This window comes from Martes martes (genome assembly GCF_963455335.1).
Source record: "Martes martes genome assembly, chromosome: 8".
NCBI lineage: Eukaryota > Metazoa > Chordata > Mammalia > Carnivora > Mustelidae > Martes > Martes martes.
Genome location: NC_137895.1, coordinates 66,073,870 through 66,087,451, shown reverse-complemented (window position 1 = coordinate 66,087,451; position 13,582 = coordinate 66,073,870). Strand labels below are relative to the sequence as shown.

General features: G+C 34.2%; 1 protein-coding gene across 3 annotated transcripts in view; it reads left to right on the top strand.

Moving 5' to 3' along the window:
* The window catches only part of CCDC91 (coiled-coil domain containing 91), a 362,303-nt gene that overhangs the window by 34,715 nt on the left and 314,006 nt on the right, over positions 1-13,582 (top strand). Inside the window, exon 1 of one of the 3 annotated variants that reach the window (XM_080812003.1) lies at positions 5,442-5,502. The exons of the other annotated variants lie outside the window; for them this stretch is intronic. The gene's annotated coding sequence lies outside the window, so the exon portion shown is untranslated. Of the gene's footprint in view, positions 1-5,441; positions 5,503-13,582 lie in introns of those variants that run through there. 3 annotated transcript variants of the gene reach the window in all.

The following is a 13,582-nucleotide window of genomic DNA, read 5'->3' as shown; positions in this document are numbered from 1 at the left end:
AGTCTCCTTGTCATTATATCTTTGTGTAAAATTTACACGCTAGGAATATGCACCATATTTTTTTGTAATTTCCTGTATTTTAGACACATTACTTCCTACTCTTAGTAAACCTTGAGAAACCAGACATTTCTCATTTCTGTATCCATAATAGATCATTGTACTTAGCAACTGTTTAGAAAACACACTCATTTTGACATATGTGAAGAATTTTAGTGTACAAATTTTATGCTGTTTGGTTAATTAGAGATCCTCAGTATAGTTCAAGGCTTTTCCTGTTCATTTTCTGAAATGGGTCTAATCTGATCTTTCTCCAGATCTGTATTCTTTCTGACTAGGTGACAATCCCAGAGCTCTCTGTCCTTCGCACTATTATCCTTTTCGTTGTGTTGAAACTGTAGTTTATATGATAGCTGCAGCTGCACTTGGATAGCTCTGCTGCTTTGGTCTTTTCAGGATTCATGCGTGTGTAACAAATACTAGCAGTAACACCATCTCTAAAGGACGGGGACTATAGATACGTACAATTTAAAATTATTTCTTTTGGAAACTCCTCTATTTTTCCATTCTTTCTTTATTTCTACTGGAAATTATATGTGTTCTTCAAGGTTATGCAAGCTTTGACAAGCTGAGCTTTGCCAGCCTATCCAAGGGAAAAGTCAGCACCCTACATAGAGCCAAAGTGGAGGGGGAAAAATTCCCAATTTTAATGGCACTGTGTCAGGAAATGGAAAGCATGGTGGGGCATATGTGCAGATATATGTAAACTTATAGCTCTGCGTGCTCTTAGGTTTCCATTGTGTTCCTTTTATGTCTTATAGAGACAATATAATACAGGCATTGGTGAAAATTTTTTTTCTTGACTTTTTAAAGGAATAGGTGGGTGTTTTTGTAATGCTGTCAAGATATAATTTCTATTTTTTGTTGAAATATTTACTATCTGCTATTTCTGTAAATAAATGAGTCTTTATGTAGCCTTTGCGTTTTAACCTAGGCAATGTTGTGTGCTCACTTATGTTTGGCTCTGCTTTCAGTTGGTTTCTTTTTTCTGAGACTTGACCTATTTGATGTACATACCCAACCTTCTAGTGTTCCAGTGCAACTATATGCCCCTCATCTCCTTTATTCTTTTGCTTGTCTCCTGAGCAAGATTTCTCCCTTTATGTTTATTCTTTCCTCTTTTGAAACTTCCCTCTTTGGTATAGCATTTCACTAGGGTATTATTATATAATTTGATAAGTTAAGTAATCCTCATTTATTAATGATACTGATGTAGGAAAAGACATTAAGTTTCGAGTTCGATTGCTAAGAAAGAATTCTCGAGGTGTTTTTGGTGCAAAAAAGTGGTTTTATTAAAGCATGGGGACATGCTTTAATGCATGCTTTTGTGGGCAGAAAGAGCTGCACTGGGGTCATGAGGAAAGGCCCCTTACATACTTTCAATTTGGGAGGGAGTTAGGAATAGCTTAGGTCTCTAAGGAATTTTGGAATAAGGTTTCCAGGACCTTGAGGGGGCTAGCTATTAATGGGAAAAGTTATTTATTACTGTCTAATAAAAAGTAAGTCATGAGACCCTTCAGATGTATATCGGTGGGTCATATGCTTGGGAGGTAATTGCCAACATGTATCTTGGAGGGTAGGGATAAAGGAAGTTTCCAAAGAAATTTTTAATGTTAAAGTAGACTTACAGGATCCTGGAGGTTGAGCTAAGATTACTTGTTGTCCTTAGCAAAGTATTAACATCAATGCAGCTGAATCCTTAGAGGAATGTCACTGTCTGTTTCAAGGACTTGTCAGTGTGTTGTAGGTAGTAAGGAAATTTAATAATTTTTCTTCTGCCTCGGTTTCCCACATCAGTACTGCTAGTAATAGTAAGGAGTTCTGGTATTAAATTGATAATCAAAGGAGGTGTTAACTTATGTCATTAATATTACAATGTTAAGCACTTTGAGTGAGATTTTATTTTATTTTTTTTTTAATTTTGAGGGTTTTTAGTTTGTATCTAGATTCTTACTGTGAGGAAAAGAAATGTCTTAAAACAAGTAAGTAGTCTCCTAAAACCGTAGGTTCTTGGAGAAAATTATGTCAATTGAAACTTAGGCCAGTAGAGGTATGTCTGTACTGTTTCCTTGGTAGCTTCAAGTCAGGTATTTTCATGGATGCTCTGCTTTCCCAGAAAGAGAGCCTAAAGCTGAGTTTTTCACTTGGGAAGTGCTTAAATGCTCCACGAATCAGTGACCAGATTTGTTTCATTTTGTGCCCATGTGGTTTCTGTGGGTAGTTTGTTGTTTTAAAAACTTTGAAAGAAGAGCATTTTTTTTTTTTCCTGGCAATCATGCGTATCCTGTGCAAGTATTTTTCATTATTAATAATCTTGAGAAGAACCAACTCCGGGTCATAATGCAGTTGGCTGAAATCATAAGGTTTTATCCAGTCATCCCATATGATTTGTGTCTGGTTTGCCAAAATACATTAACTTGAGGTTCCCAAAGGACAGAGTAATGGTTTTCTCCCCTGTTTTTGTCACCCACCTGTTTTTGAAAATTATTTCTATCAATTTTGTGTAAATTAACAGTCTTTCAGAGACATTCATGAGATATTTAGATTTAATTTCTTCTAGGCCTATATACTGTTTTTACTTTGGGTTGAGTATTTCCCTCCTTTTCTTACTCTATATAGGAATTTCCCTTTGTTTTTGACTTGAATTCCAGCTTTCTCATTGTGTTTTGTTTTTCATCTTCTTTCTCATTTAGGCCTAGTGGTTAGAAATGTTGTCTTTAGTTGAATTTTAAAGTGGTTAAGTTTTTGTCCTTTTGCATTCTCCTGTCCAGTACTGAGGGTTTGCTTCTGTAGGGACACTGCAAACTTTTTAGTAATGAATTTGGGTTTAAAGAGAAATTGAATTAAATTCTTGAGTTATTTCAGAAGTTGTAACATCATGTTATTTACATTTCTGGCCACACTGAAGGTTTTCATGAAAGTGAAGTAGTGTAGTGAAGTTTTTGAAAGTGAAGCTTTTGTGTCATCAACCTGTTGGCATGAAAGGTGTTTTTAGGATTTTGCTAGCCCAGAATTACTATATTAAATAGTCCACATAAATCTAGGTAATAAGTGAATTAACCAGTAACCTCCTAAGTCCAGTGGTTTCTGTTCATTTCTTATCTCCTTTGGCCTCTATTATAGCTATTTCCGTCCTTGTACACTTTTCCTGTATGATTTCTAGGGCATCATTCTATCTTTGTATATTTATGATCATTTCTTTTAAATTTCTTTTACTGACTTACTTTCTTCGACCTATCCCTTGAGCAGTAATGGTTTTCTATGTTTTTTTATATTCTTGGCCTAATTAAAAAAAGCTTATTGTTTAAAATAATTTTAGATTTATGGAAAAATTATGAGCCTGTTCAGAGAGTTCTTATATATCCCACTTGTAGTTTTTCCCATTATTGATATATTAGTATGGTGCAGTTGTTAAAATTAATGAACCACGGTTTATATATAATTATTGACTAAAATACATACTTTTTTTTCAGATTTCCATAGTTTTTATGTATTATCCTTTTTCTCTTCCAGGTTCCCATACAATCAGGATATCATATTATGTTTAGTCATTATATGTACTTAAGTTCTTCTTGGCTGTGATGGTTTTTTAAACTTTACTTGCTTTTGATGACTTTGACAAATTTGAGTAGGTGTTTTATAGATTGTCCTTCAAGCAATTGGGGTTGGTCTGATGTTTTTCTTATGTTTAGAGTGAAGTTAGGGGTTTTAGAGAAGAGACCACAGATGTAAAATGTCATATTTGTCATGTCCTATCAAGGGTACATACTATCAACATAACTTAATCATTGTCCATATTGACCTCAATCATTTGGCTGAGGTGGTTTTTGTCAGGCATCTCTGTTTTACAGTTCGTCTTCTTTCTTCCCCTTTCCATTTGTGGTGTTCAGAACAAAATCAGTGTGTGCAGACCACACTTAAGGAGTAGGGAGTTCTCTGAGGGTAGAGTATTTGTATAAATTAATTGGAATTTTTCTGCTTGGTTTCTCTCTAGCCTGTTTTCTCATAGAAAGTGGAGGTAATGATAGGGATTTTCCGAGGATTTAAAGTGATAATGTGTCTAAAGAGTTTAGGTATGTGTCTGGTACAAAGTAGTACATTGTAAAAGAAAGTTATTTTTATTATTCTGTGACCTCTTTTAGTCTCTGTGGAATGACCTTTCACAATGTGGCTCCTAGCCACTTACCCAGCAGCTTCATTTGTGCATATTCTTCTGCCATATTTACTGCATCATCCAACAATTTCACACTGTTTGTTATACTTTTTGGGTTGCCATACTACATTTTTTTTTTGTTTCTTTATACCTGTCCCTTCTCACATGTTCTTTTGTCAGGAATGTTTTTATCTTTCTTGACTAACAGGAAAACTGGCTTCTATATATCCCTCAATATTCAACTTAAATATTCCCACTATGAGAGCTAATCATCACCATTTTCTGTTATCCCATGTGGATAGATATGTAATGTATACTATATATATGTTCACAAAACTGTCTGTATTAAATTATGACCTCCAAGGGGCAAGGACTAAACTTATTTTATCATTACACCATTAGCGTTTATTATCACTCCGTTAAATTTGTTACATAGACTCCCTTGAAAGTGCTGAAATAATGTCTGAGTATCCTTTACTAATGGTCATGAGGCTTCTACTTGAACCCATCCAGTAAGTGAGAAATTTATAACTGGAGAGGTAGTGATTACTTAGGATGAGTCTAATTTTTAGAATTTTTTTTATTTTTAAAAAGTTTTTAAAGATTTATTTATTTATTAGAGAGAGAGAGAGAGAGAGAGAGAGTGTGTGTGTGTGTGTGTGTATGTGTAGAGGGAGGGGGAGAGGGTGGTGGAGAGAGAGAATCTCCAAATAGACTCCCAACTTGAGTGCAGAGCCTAGCATGGGTCTCCATCGCAGGATCCTGAGATCATGACCTGAGCTAAAATCAAAGTCAGACACTTAATCCACTAAGCCCCCAGGCAACCCTAGAATTTTATTTTTATGTAGAATTTAAACCTGTCTGCCTTTAGATTTCACTTGTCTATTTTCTGGAGCCATAGTTAGTCTGTGCATTCAGCATTCTCTAAGTATTTGAGCACAAAATATGTTTTAAGCACATTTCAGAAATCTCTTAGAAATGAAAGAAACCTGAAACACTGTAACTTAAGAAGAACAAATTTATTCATTGACATTGCTATTCTCCAGACTTTTTCGATTGTTCACCTCTATCAGGTATCAGGTGTATGTCCAGTATGGGTATATTTATCTGCTCATTGTATATGTGTGTGTTCATGTGTGTATGACTATAATAATATAATATTTACATTGCAAAACAGATACAAATATAGTACTTTGCAAAAGATAATAAAAACACGTTTCTTTTAATTTAGGTGGAATATTTCTTCTCACATTCTGATGGATCATCTTACATGTCCCTTTCTCTTTAGGGTGGTATGTACACAACATCTTACTGCTCTCTGATGGTAATCAAACTTTGTTATGGGCAGGGTTGGAATGACCGAAATGACTCAGATGGCTTCAGGAGATCTACTTTGTTTTTCTCTTTTTCTTCCTGGCTTCACTCTTTTGGACTGGCTTCTCTTTGGGAGTAGAACCCTGGTTGCTGGCTTTGGGCTTATTTCTTCACAGCTTTTACTTACTTATTCAACAAATTATGAATAGAGTATATAGTCTATGTCTCTTACTATTCTAGGTATTGAAGATATAGTAATGAGTATTAAAAAGAAATATATTTAAGTGTAAGCACTATGTAGAGAATTAAAATAAAATGATATGACAATGCTTAAGTGACTGCTTAAAAAAGTATTTGTCCAGAGGGGACATTAAATGAAATCTGAATCTCAAGAAATAACTAGCCCTGCAAGGATCATGAAGACGAGCATTCCAGGGAATAGCTTAGGCAAAATACACTAAAGTGGAACTGACCTTGCATGCGAAGAAGTAAGATAAGGCAGTTGAGTTCATAACTTGGCAGATGAGGAAAGTTTTATGATCAGAAAGAAAAGGGGCTCCTTGCCTTCTATCTCTAGTTGGAAATATCACAAGGAAAGATTGATTCGGCTGGTATATTCTTGGTAAACTCTGCCATAATTGTAGTATTTGATACCCTGTTCTTTTTAAGAAATCATGTTACTATATTATTCACTTTATAGTATTTGAGCTAAGTTAGGTTCTATTCCTAACCTAGAAAGAACTTTTACATTAGATTTCCAAGGTAAGCTTAATATGTTTGAGTACTTAATTTAGATACTGAAATGCTATATATTATGGATATTAGAAGCCTCAAAAAATTCCCCCTAAATAGTGACCATATGGTGACTAACTGGCTCTACTACTATTACAGAATTTTAACAATACTTTTTTTTAATGTTGTAATTTTGGGTTTTGAACATGTGGGTTGTGAAAAATAAACTGGAAATCTTGTCTCTTGGGTTGGAATCTGGTGTGGCTTCAAATGACAAACAAAATATTTTAGTATGTACATGCCAGGTAAAATTTCGAATGGATTTTCCATAGGGTACAAACTTTTGAAGCCAAATAATGTAAAGTGATTTTATACTTGCAGACAGATTCCTGTTGAGTTACATTGGTTTTTATTAACTTATGGTGGGAAAATCAGTAGGTGATTAAGCAAACAACTAAAGAAATATCTTTGTACGTCCTTCGTCCAGTTTGTTCCTGTTTACTTGTCACAGGTTGTTCAGGGAAGAGTTCTGAGATGATGTGCCAAGAGTTGGTATCCTGAGTCCAGTGGGTTTTTCTTTTTGTTTTTTAAAATGACAGGTGTATTTCAAGATCTAGAATATCTTGTTTTGTTCCAAGGAATTATCCTAGAAGAATTGAAATTAGTAATTTTAGATTTTTAATTGTGCTTAAATGAAGATACGTATATTTCTTCCTTCTAATTTACTTGAGTTTTAGGAGTTACATTGTGTAACTATTACATTGTGTAACTATTAGGGTGTAACTATTACATTGTGTAACTATTAGGGTGGCCAGTTTAGAAAGGTCTAGGTAAATTTATTGTCTTTCAGCTTGCATTATTCTTATTTATATGAGTGGCTCGAGATGTCACATGTAATTTGAGGTCTACATCTGGTTTTATGTTGAGTGAATCTGATCTAGGCTCGGTTATCTTCAATGGTGATTTTCCCAGCTGTAAATTAGGAGCTTGGCATTGAAAATCATGTGGTTTTGTGTAAGTAGAATTCAGATTGTGATGTTTTCTCTCACTTCATAATTCTAATTTTAGAGTTTTAGTTTTTATAGTAGAATAATTCACTCCAGAAAAGTCTAAAATCTGATTGTCCATATATTGCCAGGAACATTGATGGTCAATGGTTTGTCAAAGTGAGTATCCTTAGTAGAAATATGGTGAAGCATTTACTCACCTACTCATAGAATTGTAACCATGAATTTTCTATCTTTTACTTGTAGAGTCTACAGGAAACCCTTTGTGTTTGCATTCTCAAATTTCTTGGAAACAGAGCTATCTATGGAATTTTCCCTTCATTGGTAATAAAAAGGGAAGAATGGGGGATAAGTCTATTTGAGCCACTTACTGCTCTTTTGACTTTCCTTAAAAAAAAAAACAAAAACAAAAAACTCACCTTTCAAAATAGTGGTTTGAATTGAACAGGGTTACAATCGGAATACTGCAGGTACTATGAAGTCTTTTCTTGTAGCTGTTACCTACTTGTGCAGTGCCATCTACTAGATTATAAATGCCTTGAGGATTGAAGTTACTATATAGTCATCTTTGTGTTGTTACTCTTAGCTTCTCACATAATTTATACAGAGTAAGTATAGTGGGTTTGTTGAATTTAATTGGATTGACTTGAGTTAGAGGGGATGGGGGATTAGGCAGATGGAAAAACAGGGCTAATCTGAGGGAAGCTAAATCTTACCGTCCTTCTAGATACCTTGTTTTAGTTTACGTAATCAAGAATGGTGATGTTTTATTTACCTTTAAAACCCTTATGATTGATTAGTCAGAAATTGTAGCATGGCCTGTTACCAGCTAGGAATTTACCTTTCAATAAGCTGCTCTGTGTGATGGTTGAAAAATGCCGTTACATATATTGTTTCAGGGGATAGTTCTCATCAATTAATTTCTAGACTAAATTCTTCAGTTTTCATTTGTTGCTCTCCTGTTTAAAAAACTAATGTGTTATTTACATATATTGTGAATTGTACACATAGGAGGCATATATTTGTTGTGTTCTGACAAATATATAACTTTCTACTATATACTCTAATTAAGATATAAAACATTTCCATTTCTCCAGAAAGTTCTTCAGATCCCCTTGTACTCTCTTTCTTTATACCATTTACCTCATCCCCTGATCCACTCTTCTGATTTCTTTTATATAGATTAGTTTTACCTGTTCTTGATTTTCCTACAAATGGAATTATACATTATGCACTCTTTGCGAGTGGCTTAGGCTGCCCAGCATAATGTTTTTGATTTTTTTAATTATTATTAAATCAGTTCACTTCAGTATGACACATGAAATTTACTGTCTTCACCATTTTAAAGTATACAAGTCAGTGGTATTTTTTTATTATTTATTATATATATATATTTTAAATTTTTAAAAAAATTTTAAACTTTTAAAAAATTTTTTTCAGTGTTCCGAGATTCATTGTTTATATACCACAATGCAGTGGTATTAAGTGTAACCGCATTGTGTTACCATCACCACCATCCATCTACAGATCTCTTTTCATCTTGCAAAACTGAAACTTCATCCTTATTTCTTAATTTAAAAGACATTTTCTGAAAAGAGGTTATAGCACAAACTCCTTAATCAACTGAATTGGATATTGTTTATAAGAATATTTTTTGGGGTGGCTCAGTAGGTTAAGCATCTGCCTCCGGCTCAGGTCATGATCCTGGAGTCTCTTGATGGAGCTCCATGTCGGCCTCCCTGCTCAGCAGGGAGCCTGCTTCTCCCTCTGCTCCTCCCCATTCTCTTGCTCTTTTTCTCTCTCTCACACACTCTCTCTCAAATAAATAAAATGTTTAAAAAAATTCCTTTTTTTGGTGAGAGTGGTTAATCATAAAAATGGTATGTACATACCTTAAAACATAGTTTATATTTATAGTCCAGTCTTCTGATATTAAGTCCACATCTTTCTTGTGAGCATAGGCCTGCTGATTGGAATTCATCATGGCCTTTTTTAAATCACACCTTTAACCATTATCTTCAATATCTAGTTTGGTTTTCCTTTAAGTATAGTGAGACAGTTGAAAATAGTCCCAATGGTTACTGTACCAAATTTTTATAGTCTTGCTTCTTGAAAATGTGTTTTTAAAAACAACTAGAATTTATCGAATTGTTATGAAATATTCAACTTACTCATGGAAACAGTGACTTCAATTCTTAAAGATTTTTAAAATACTTAATCAAGTTATATAATAATATTGACAAATAAACTGGGATAAATATGTTAAGAACAAAACAACTGATTCTCAGTAGTGTATGGTCAACCTGTGGGAGCACAGTTGCAGGGTATGTCTTAGTAGCCTTAACACTTTCTTTAACACAGTAGGAATCAAAAGTAATGGGGAGTACAGGTTTATTTCATGATTAACTTATGGGTTGTTTAATGGAAGACAGTTAAAAGAAACTTGTACTGTAGATACTAAATTGATAATTTAAAAGTTTTTTAAAACTTTCATTATTGTACTACAGCAAGGAGTCTGCTGTCTTCCCTATTGTCATAGTGAGTTTATTTGTGCATAAAATGAAATCATAGTTTTTGTTTGAGTTATCTGTTGTTGTGCAGCAAACAGCCCCAAATCTTAAAGGATTAAACAACTGTTTTATTTCATTCACAATTTTGTGGGTCGGGAATTTGGGAAGGATTTTGATGGTTATATACTGTTGTGGTCATCTAGCACTGAGGCTACAATTACTGGAAGAGTGGGAGATTCATTAAGTATTTTTCTCTTCATGTGGTTGCTCCACATGGCTATTTTGAGTTCCCTTGCAACATAGGAGTCTCAGGATAGTCAAATTTCTTCTGTGGAGAGTGGTAACATCAAGGCAAGTTTTCCAAAGGACGGTAAGTTGAAGCCATCAGGTCTGAGCCTGGAAAATGGTACAGTGTCGTTTCTGCCACATACTACTGGTCAAAGCCATCATGGAGGCATAGACTCCACTTCTCTATAGGATGCATGCCAAAGATTTTGTGGCCATTTTTAATCTGACACAGGTTTAAATGGTCTATACAATTGATAAGATTTTTATTTTTAAAAGCCTGAGAATATTTCTGGTGGATGTCAACATTGCAGTCTGTGGAAGAACACATGGGTCTGTATTTAACTGATTCAATTTATAAATGAATATGAAACATCTGGAGACTTAAACTGATCAAGGATAGAATGCTGGCAGCAACGTCATTATAGTAATGGCTGCTGGACAGTTCTAATTTATCAGTTCAGCTCCTGTTTTACCAGTAGGTTTGAGTTTCAGTCTCTCAGAGCATTTAAAAAAAAAGAGAGAAAAACAAAATTCAGTAACATATAGATGAAATTGAATTTTAATCTTTTGGCAGGCTGCAAATTCCATTTGGTAGCTGGGTAACAGACATTTTAGACAACAGTGTGATTTGGTTTTAAGTGGAGTAGGTCATTTTCAAATGAATTAAATAATTTGCAAGTAACTTTTTTCTTCTTTGTTACTTACACTAGAGGTAGTGTCATTTATGTATATAGTATATAGATCGGTAAAATTTACCACTGATTTTAAATACAGTATCCTGGGACACCTGGGTGGCTCAGTGGGTTAAGCTCTGCCTTGGGCTCAAGTCATGATCCCAGGGTCCTAGGATTAAGCCCCGCATGGGGCGGGGCTCTTTGCTCCGCGGGGAGCCTGCTTCCTCCCCTCTCTCTGCCTGCCTTTCTGCCTGCTTGTGATTTCTGTCTCTCTCTGTCAAATAACTAAATCTAAATAAATAAATAAATAAATACAGTATCCTTTATTATCACTAATGATAAAGGAAAATCAGATCTTCCAAGTATCATTTCTTTCATTGACACACTGTGATCTTTTTTGATGGCCTGTGAAGACACAGGGAAGAATATCTAAAATGATCATTAGAAATACCTTCTCTCACTAGGTTTTGCCATACTTTGCTCTTGGAAGTAATACCACTTTTATTAAGATCAGCCAACATTAGAGTGTTGTTTTGTTAAATCTGAGAGTATCTATATCAAAGAAATTCTGTTTAATCTGTATGATTAATTAAATCTGTATGAGACTATCTATATCAAAGAAATTCTATTTAATCTGTATGAAATGAATGTAGCTAATAATGGTGTTGAATTATTTTTTGAATAAAGCAAAAATGGAAATACTCTTCCTTTCCTTGTGATTGTTTGATGCTGGTACCTGCTTTTCTGATGGTGCCCAAAGGAATTACTTTCAGATGTTAAATCCACTATAATTTTAAGTGATTCCTCTCTTTAGTTAAAGACTGGTTATTTCCAGTGACCTGTATAACATTGTTATTAGTAATTACTCATTAAATTTCTTATGTACTTTTGTTTTATTACATAATGCATAGAAATAAATAATTTTTGGTTGTCATTAACATATTTCCCTTATTTTATATAAATATGTATTAGGTAGAGGTAATTTTCTGTGGAAGAGTATTACTATTCAGTTTTGTTCTTTCTTTTTTTTTTAAAGATTTTATTTATTTATTTGACAGACAGAGATCACAAGTAGGCAGAGAGGCAGGCAGAGAGAGAGGAAGGGGAGCAGGCTCCCTGCCGAGAAGAGAGCCCGACGCGGGGCTCGATCCCAGGACTCTGGGATCATGACCCGAGCTGAAGGCAGAGGCTTTAACCCACTGAGCCACCCAGGCGCCCCTCAGCTTTGTTCTTTTATATATAATATAGATATTCTGAATAGCAGGATAAAATTATATTTATAAGTCACTGTTGTATTATAATATGCCTTTTCTCTCTTCCATTTAATCTTTCTTGGCTTGAATTATTTTATTCTATAAATTATTTTAATATCTACTATTTTTATCTTGAAGTGTGATTTTTTCATATGAAATAGAAAAACCGAAAAACTGAGACTGCTGTACTCAAAACAGTTCACATGAAAGTTTATATACTATATTAAAACATGGCTCAGATTATGTAAAAATATGTGTTGTCCCTGTTACCTTAAAATTGGCCATGTGGTGAAATATGAAAACCTTTCTTAGTAACTAGAGTATCTTTAAAACCTATAAAATACAGGTGAGCCCCAATTTAGGACCACATAAAAAGTGAAAATCTGATTTATGGAAATGGTTAGGACTTACTTTCATTATAGAATGATTTTTCCCCAGTTTGTTGAAAAATACACTTTCATGTATAATGTAGGTATATAATATGTATAATGTTTTTGCAGTTAAGTAGTTTTCAATACTTAATACTTTTTACTTTTGTGTAAGTATAATAATGATGATACATTTTATTTTTTTTTATTTTTTTACTTTTTTAAGATTTTATTTATTTATTTGACAAAGAGACAGAGAGCACAAGTAACCAGAGTGGCAGGCAGAGGGAGAGAGAGAGAGCAGGCTCTCCACCAAGCAGGGAGCGCTATGCAGGGCTTGATCCCAGGACCCCGGAATCATGACCCGAGCTGAAGGCAGCCGCTTAACCAACTGAGCCACCCAGGCGTCCCGATACATTTAATTTTTTAAAAAATATTTCATTTATTTATTTGTCAGAGAGAGAGAGGGACCACAAGCAGCGGGACCAGCAGGCTCCCTGCTGAGCAGGGAGCCCCATATGGGACTCCATCCCAGGACCGTGGGATCATGACCTGAGCCAAAGGCAGATGCTTAACCGACTGAGCCACTCAGGCGTCCCTGATGATACATTTTAACTAGAGAATTGTTCACAGCTACACTTCTTTTATAAAACTGAACATTTATCTCCCTTTAGTCACTTTCACTTGAATATAGTAGGTATGGTTTCTAAAGACTTTCATAGAAAAACAGTAGGTAAAAGCATATACAACTATGGAATTTTATAATAATGGAATTGAAAATTAGTAGTTTTATTTGTGTATTTATTTGTAGTTTTATTTGCGTATTTATTTGTGTATTACTGTGTTATTAGTGATTGACTTATTTTCTTTGATTTTTCATGTAACTCTGAGCATATATCTAATAGTTATGCTAGTCTCTTCCAGTTTGTTTACATATACATATAATACATGTATATATATGCATTACATATACATGTATTACATGTATATATATGTATTTTTTTTTACATTGTCGTAGGCAGAAAAATGTCCTCCAAAGGTAACAGGTCCTAATCCCTGGAATCTGTAAATGTTACCTTATTTGGAAAAAGGTTTTTGCAGATATGATTTAGTTAAGGGTTTTATAATGTGATTATTCTACCCTAGGTTTATTCACTCATTTAGGAAATAATTATTGAGCATTTACAGTATGTCAGCCATTGGACTTGCTGCTGGGGATATGATAA